Source organism: Silurus aristotelis, assembly GCF_946808225.1.
Source record: "Silurus aristotelis genome assembly, chromosome: 7".
In the NCBI taxonomy this organism is placed as follows: Eukaryota; Metazoa; Chordata; class Actinopteri; order Siluriformes; family Siluridae; genus Silurus; species Silurus aristotelis.
This window is the reverse complement of record NC_139580.1, coordinates 29928715-29936801: the sequence shown is the minus strand read 5'-3', so window position 1 is coordinate 29936801 and position 8087 is coordinate 29928715.

The following is an 8087-nucleotide window of genomic DNA, read 5'->3' as shown; positions in this document are numbered from 1 at the left end:
CTAACTTGAGGGATTTAGGGACATGACCTAACGATAGTGAGGAGTTAATAATATTTAAAAGAGGCTCACCAGCTGTATATAACACTTCCTTCAGTAGTTTAGTGGGAATTGGATCTAACTGACATGTTGTTGATTTAGCTTTCATAATAGCATCATACAGCTCTTCCTGTCCTATACATGTAAAACAGTGTAGTTGTGGGGTTGTAAGTACGATTGTGTCGGGAGATGCTGTCAGAGGTTGAACTGCCACAATTGTTTTTCGAATGTTATCTATTTTTTCAGTGAAGAAATTCATAAAGTCTTCACTACTAAACTGTGATGGAACACATTTTTCAGATCCCTGATTTGTTGTTAATTTAGCGACTGTACTGAAAAGGAACCTGGGATTGTTTTTGTTATTTTCTATGAGTTTGCTCAGGTGTTTAGCTCTAGCAGCTTTTAGCGCCTGTCTGTAGCTAAGCATACTGTCTTTATACGCAATTCTAAATACCTCCAATTTAGTTTTCCTCCATTTTCTCTCCAGATTACGTGTTGTTCTCTTTAGGGCATGCGTATGACTATTATACCAAGGTGCAGGTGCTTGTTCTCGAACCTTTTTTAACCGGATGGGGGCAACAGTGTCTAAAGTGCTAGTGAGGATAAGGTCTATGTTGTTCGCCATCTCATCAAGATGATCAGCATTTATGGGTTTAATGTGAAACTGAGATAAATCAGGCAGGTTATTTATGAATCTGTCCTTAGTGGTTGGAATAATAGTCCTACCAGGTCGATAACGTGGTGAAACACGGTTAATCTGCTCTACCGGTAGTGTGTACAGTAGGAGATAATGGTCTGTGATGTCATCACTCTGGGGTAAAATATCTATATCAGTGACGTCTGCTCCGTGGGATATTATTAAGTCTAGTGTGTGGTTAAAACGGTGGGTTGGTCTGGTGACGTTTTGTTTAACTCCAAAAGAGTTTAGTAAATCGACAAATGATAATCCTAGGGCATCGTTTTCATCATCTACATGAATATTAAAATCTCCTACAAGCAGCACTTTATCAAAGCTGATCAGGAGGTCTGAGAGAAAACAAGCAAACTCATGAAGAAAATCAGCGTAGGGTCCTGGGGGTCTGTACACGGTGACCAGAGCGAGTTTTCTATGCATCTCTGAAAGTGCAATTTTAAGAACGAGCACTTCAAATGATTTAAAGCTGAATCCTAATCTCTGACTAACATTAAGAGAAGCACTATAAATGGTTCCTACACCCCCCCCACGACCAGTCTGACGGGGCTCATGCTTATAAACATATCCTGACGGTGTCGACTCGTTTAGACCCATATAATCACCTGGTTTAATCCAGGTCTCAGTGAGACAGAGTGCATCGAGATTATTCTCTGTGATCATCTCATTTACAATCAGTGCTTTGGGTGCAAGTGATCTAATGTTTAAAAGACCGAACTTTAGAACTTTGTTGTGTTTGTTTATCTGGCATTTTTCAGTTTTAACTGCAATAAGATTATTTCTGGATCTTGTGTATGTAATTCTTGGTTTTACTACACGAGGAATAGATACGGTTTCTATAAACTGAGCTGTGTGTGAACTTGTAACTATTTGGTCTGTAGTATGCGTGTTCTTATAGTTGAAGATTTCTTGATGTCTTACCAGTCAGATGGTGTGTAGTATCCTAGAGATGTTATCTGATAGCACTGCTGCTCCAACTCTGCTGGGGTGCAGGCCATCAGGGCGGAAGAACCTAGGACGCTCCCAGAAACAGTTCCAGTTATTAACAAAGAGAAGTTTATGTTCTCGACACCATGACTGTAACCATTCATTTAGAGCTAAAAGTCTACTAAACTTCTCAGCCCCTCGTTGGTAAGTGGGAAGAGGTCCTGACACAATGATCCTCGTTGTGGGTGATGTGCTGCGTACCGTCTCCACCAGGATCCTGAAGTCCCTCTTTAAGATCTCCGTTTGCCGCAGCCTGGTGTCGTTTGATCCGGCATGGAGAACAACCGCTCCGAAGTTCTCGTTCAGGATCGCGGGTACCTGCGCAGCGACATCCAGAACACGAGCACCAGGAAAACAGCGAGTGTGCACCTTACCTTTAGCTCGGGTAGCGCGGACATGCCGGACGATGGAATCTCCGAGAATAACAGTGTCGCGTTCCGTCTCGCGGAGGGGGACGAAGCGGTTCTCGGTCGAGATCTCGAAGGCCGGTGGTGGAGGTGGAGACGTCCTCGATCGGGGCTTGGCTTGTCTCTTCCGCCGCGGTCGCATCCAGGGTCCATGTTGCACCGGTGCCGGAGTTGTAGGTGCGCTGGGCCTGGGCATAGAAGCACGCGGAGTTGATGTGCTGGGAGCGTTAGGTTCAACCTGGGAGTTTGCCTGGGATGAGTGCGCGTCCGCCCGGGATGTTTCCAGCGCCGCTTTCCGCTCTCGCAGCCGGTCATGCTTTACATGCAGCTCGCGAATCTGTTTCTCCAATGCCTCCATCTCCAACGCCACCGTTTGCAACTCGAACGAGTCCTCACCTGTGCTCGAATGCAGACAAACAACCGGCATAGTGCTTATCGTCACGAACAGATTTATTATACAGAGATGTGAGTGAGAGAAAATAAATATAAACAACACTAGTTATAGTCGAGTTAACTAACTACAGGCACAAGTCAGGAAGACAAAAACAATTAAGAAATATTAAAAGAGAAAAAACGGATAGATAGATAGCAAAGTTTGTTTGAAAGACGCCAAGAGATACAAACACGTAACTCGCGGCAAACAAGTCAAACACAGGAAGCTACGTCACAGGAAGCTACGTCATGGTCTAAAGTAAGGAATGGCAGAAAAAGTTTGAGAACCACTGCTGTCACTGCTATTCTTCACTGCAAACTAAGTGTTTTACATCATTGTTGTAGTATAACAAATTGTCTGTTTATTTACAGGGTGACAATACACTCAGGGAAGCCAAGCCAGTGGACATTGAGGTCTAAGGGAGCGGGATAAATCAATGTTTTCCAACCCTGGTGTGATCTAAAAGAATTAGTGTTACGTGTTCTGAGTTGGCCATGCAAAAATTGTAGCTTTAGAACTTTAAAATGCTTAGTGCTCTTAAAACATTATAGATTGAAACATCTAAAGACTGGAAAAGGTTGGTAAGTACCCTGCTTGTACTCAGATTGTCCTTCACTTCACCCACATTTATTAAGAGCATACTCAAGCTGAACAGTTGGGCAAATTGTTTCATTTAAATGTCTGGTATGTAATTTGTGTAAGTGTTACTCAGAGAGGCAATATTTTGAACACCTTGGAGTTTTAAAATATCAGGAAACTATTCATGTGTTTTTAAAGACTTCAGCAGCAATATATATTAAATTCTTTACTACTGAAATTGGACTGCATCTTTAATTTGCCTAGTAAATGTATTGATGTATTGACGTCAGTTCCTGTTTCCTGTTGTTGAACTGTTTGCCGGGAATTTTGTTTGTATTGGCGTTTAAAATTTTCTACAGTTAATTTTTTCTCTTTCATCGATTTAAAATATCTAAATATCGTTTTGATTTCCTGCAACCTTTACTTTCCGTTGGCTCCGTCTCGTCTATTTTTGCTTTCGGAAGAGCCCTTTTTTTTTCCTGTTTGAGGGTTTGAAAGCAGTGAGTGGAGGCCATTCCCACCAGAACTATGAACACACACTACAGTAATCACATTAAGGTACGTAATTTCTCTGCTATGGCGAACATCCAGTTCATTCAGTGTGTGAAGTGTGACATGTTTAGTCAGTCATTCTCTGTCGTTAGCGATCATTTTATCTGTGACAAGTGTAAGCTAGTTTGCTCTTTGACGGAGAAGATCTTAGCATTAGAGGAGCGCATCCAGAGTCTAGAGAGAAGTAGTGAGTGCGAGAGCAGTCCAGGTGTTGCAGGGGAAAGTCTGGATGCCCTAGGTGTAGTTAGCATTCCCCTGACTCCGGCATTAGAGCCCTCGCAGCGGGGCGAATGGGTGACGACTCGGTGGCATACTTGCATTGACAAAGCTAATGCTAAAGCATTCCCACGGGAGCACCATTCCTCTCCGCTTCACGTGTCCAACAGGTTTGCTCTCCTCAGTGAAGCACCCGCTGAGAAATCTGAAAGAGCTCTGGTTTTAGGAGACTCCATTCTGAGGCACGTGAAATTAGCTAGACCTTAAGGGGCACCAGCAGCACAGGTTATGTGTATACCGGGAGCCAGGGCGCCGGACATAGCAGGTCATCTTAGATTCTTAGGAAAGCACAGGTTCTCTAAGATAGTTTTTCACACAGGAGCTAATGATATACGCCTTCCACAGTCCAAGGTTACTAAGAGTTATACCAGACCTGGGCAAACTGCAGCCCGCAGGCCACATCCGGCCCTTTGTACGTCCCTGTCCGGCCCGCGTGAGGCCAATCATAAATTACAGGGATGCACCGAAAATTCGGCCACCAAAAATTTTCGGCCGAAATGCCTAAATCACCGAAACAACACAGCAGAAACACATTGTAATGCCGCAATAAAAAAGCGCAGCCAGCACACGGTTATCTGGATAAGAGCAACATGTCTGCGGTGTGCGGAGAGCGATTTGCAAAACATGCAATGCTAAAATTTCAAGAGGGGGTGTATCTGCAAATAGTTTCTCCAAGTCGGGTTTATATTATCACCTAAAATCCAAACATCCCGATTGCCATTTTAAATATGAGAAGAACGCGGCGAAAAAAAAGTAGTCAATCCGAGCATGCGCATGAGTCTGTAGTGGACGTTTTTAAAAAGGCAGGAAAGTTTTCCAGTGATGGTGCCAGGACAAAAGGCATAACACAAAAAATGATGCAATTCATTGCCTTAGATCAGTGGTCTCTAGTGGCTCGACGGGTTGATTTTTGAAACATTCCCCGTGGATCCCGAAAATAATTATTATTATAATATAATATTATTTATTACACGGTTTTTCTTAATGCTGTAGATTAGAACCTTCCATTCACTTGAACGTTCGGCGGTCAATTATTTTCGTTTAACAGACCCGTTGCTAATAATAATTGACCGCTGCCTGTCTGTCAATACTATGAATGGTAACAAATAAATAGCAATAGTTTATAATAAATAAAACACTTTTGTAATTGATTTATTCTTTGAATTGCAATGCATTGATTTTAGTGAGGTTAGTACTCATTTATAGCCATAAATGCAATGGTTCTAAAAGTTGACAATCTTTTCTTTTGGTGTTTCGGTTTTGTCCTTGGTTTCCTCATTTTTGGTTTTTGGTTTCGGCCAAGAATTTTCATTTCGGTGCATCCCTAAAATATTATTGTTCGTGTGGCCCTCTGACACAATTCAGGTTTCTCATGTGGCCCCTTGTAAAAATTAATTGCCCACCCATGAGTTATACTATAGAGGTGTGTAAATTAGCAAAGGCAATGTCCGGTGCGGTAACATGCTCTGGCCCCATCCCAATGCGACGTGGCGATGTAGCCTACAGCAGGTTATGGTCGCTAAACTGCTGGATGTCCGAGTGGTGCTCCAAAAGCAATGTGGGCTTCATTAATAATTGGAGCATTTTTGAGGGCAAGGCTGGCCTGTTAGGGCGGGATGGTATCCATCCCACCCGGGAAGGTGCTGCTCTCATTTCTTGTAGTATAGGTAATAGTCTCAGAACAGCACTAGTTAACAGTTAAGTGACTGTCTAGAGCCGAGGCCAGGGAGCAGACAGACAGGCTAAACCGACCGTCTGCTAGCTGCATAGAGTCGTCACTCAGGATCCACCAAATTGAGACCAATATTGAAAACATCAGGCAAGAAATCCAGACAATTAATATAAATCCAAATTATTTTACAAGTAACCCTGTAGACAGCAGCGTAATTATAGCAGACAATCAACTACAAAGCTTCACTCCTATTCATGAGAATGACTTAATTGCATTAATTTCCTCATCAAAATCATCAACCTGCATTCTCGATCCCTTGCCTACAAGTTTCTTTAAACAAACTTGTAATTGGTAGAGGTTGTAGAGGTAATTGAACCTGTTTTAAAAATAATAAACTCTTCCATTAGCACTGGTTATGTACCAAAATCCTTCAAACTGGCAGTGATCCAGCCCCTAAATAAGTAACCTGACCTTGACCCATGTCAGCTGTCCAACTACAGACCAATATCAAATCTCCCCTTTATATCCAAAATTTTAGAAAAGGCTGTAGCACAGCAGTTATGCTCACATCTACTTATGAATAACATTTTTGAAATGTATCAGTCAGGATTTTGGCCTCATCATAGCACAGAGACGGCGCAAGTTAAGGTGGTAAATGACCTGTTATTGGCCTCTGATTAGGGTTTTGTCTCTTTACTTGTTTTGCTCGAGCTTAGTGCAACTTTTGACACCATTGATCACACTAGCAAACTTTCCGATTAAGCAAACTTTCCGATTACGTAGCATCTTTGGACAGTGTTTCTGTTTCAGCGTGTACGGCTGTCTAAGACCTTAGTGTTATTATTGACCCTAGTCTTTCCTTTGAGGCTCACGTGAATAATATCACCAAAATCGCCTTCTTTTACCTTAGAAATATTGCTAAAATTAGAAATATGATGTTACAGGATGCAGAAAAACTAGTTCATGCTATTGTTACTTCTAGATTAGATTACTGTAACGCTTTACTGTCTGGGTGTGCAAATAAGTGCAGTTAGTTCAGAATGCAGCAGCAAGAGTCCTCACTAGATCTAGGAAATATAACCACATCACCCCTGTTTTAATCAGTCTACTCTGGCTCCCAATTAAATCTTGCATTGATTATAAAATACTACTACTGACGTATAAAGCACTTAACGGTTTTGCACCACAACATTTGGGTGAACTTCTGTACCAGTATGATTCTCCACGCCTACTTAGATCAAAAGGTGCTGGCTATCTGTTGGTTCCTCAAATAATGAAGACTACAGCAGGGGGAAGATCTTTCTCTTATTAAGCCCCACAGTTATGAAACAGCCTTCCAATCAGTGTTCGGGACTCAGACACAGTCTCAGTGTTCAAGTCGATGTTGAAAACATATTTATTTAGTCAAGCCTTTGATCAGTAGATTTTTTTCTTAGGTAAAGGATCAGATCTGGAGGCAATATGGATATAGAGTGTTTGGTGAACTGGGATATTTGTATGCTGTTGTCCCCTCACATTCACACGTTCACTCAGGTTTGTTGATGGTGGTGTGGTGGGTCGTCTGTTATCCCAGAGATTCCTCATGTCTGTATTACCTTCTGGTTCTCCCTTTTAGTTATGTTGCCATAGCGAGACTTGCCGGAGTCTAAACTGCATAGTGATATTAACTTTCATACAACAATAAGGACACTTAATAATCCATATCCTTCTCTTCCTGTCACCTCTCTCTCTCTCTCTCTCTCTCGGTCGAGTTAAACTTGCTCCTGAGGCTCCAGTGACCATTGTTCCTGCCCCTCTCCCCTCCGTGGATCTTCCCACTTCATCCAGGCCTGCCTCTGGATAGTGTTCTCTTTGACTGGAGGCCACTCTGTGCAGCTTGGGACAGTTTCTCATCAACGCCTTGGTTGTTTTCATGATATTCCGGATTAAGAACGGGCGCTTTGAGGATGGATTGGAATGTAGTTAATGTCAACAGTCTCCTACACTGACTCAGGACTACAATTTGCTTCTGATCACCATCACTGTACCCCGCAACATTGTATATCTGCTTCAAATGGACATTCGGTGCAACCCAGATGAGGATGGGTTCCCTCTTGAGTCTGGTTCCTCTCAAGGTTTCTTCTTTATGCCATCTCGGGGAGTTTTTCCTTGCCACAGTTGCTCATCAGGGACAAACTTACTTACAAAGAACATATTTCCTTTTATCACCACATTATCTGTGTAAAGCTGCTTTAAGACAATTTATTGTTAAAAGCGCTATACAAATAAAAATGAATTGAATTGAATTGAATGTCAATGTTGAAGAGATTCAATTTATTGTGGGTTCAGCATCCACAGCTTTGATCAGAAACATTGTCCATGACACATTAAAATCCAATAACTGCTCAATAACTGCCAATAACCCAGCCATTAGGGAGGCACAAGCCAGTGCACTCTTAGTGCCGGTCCCAAGCC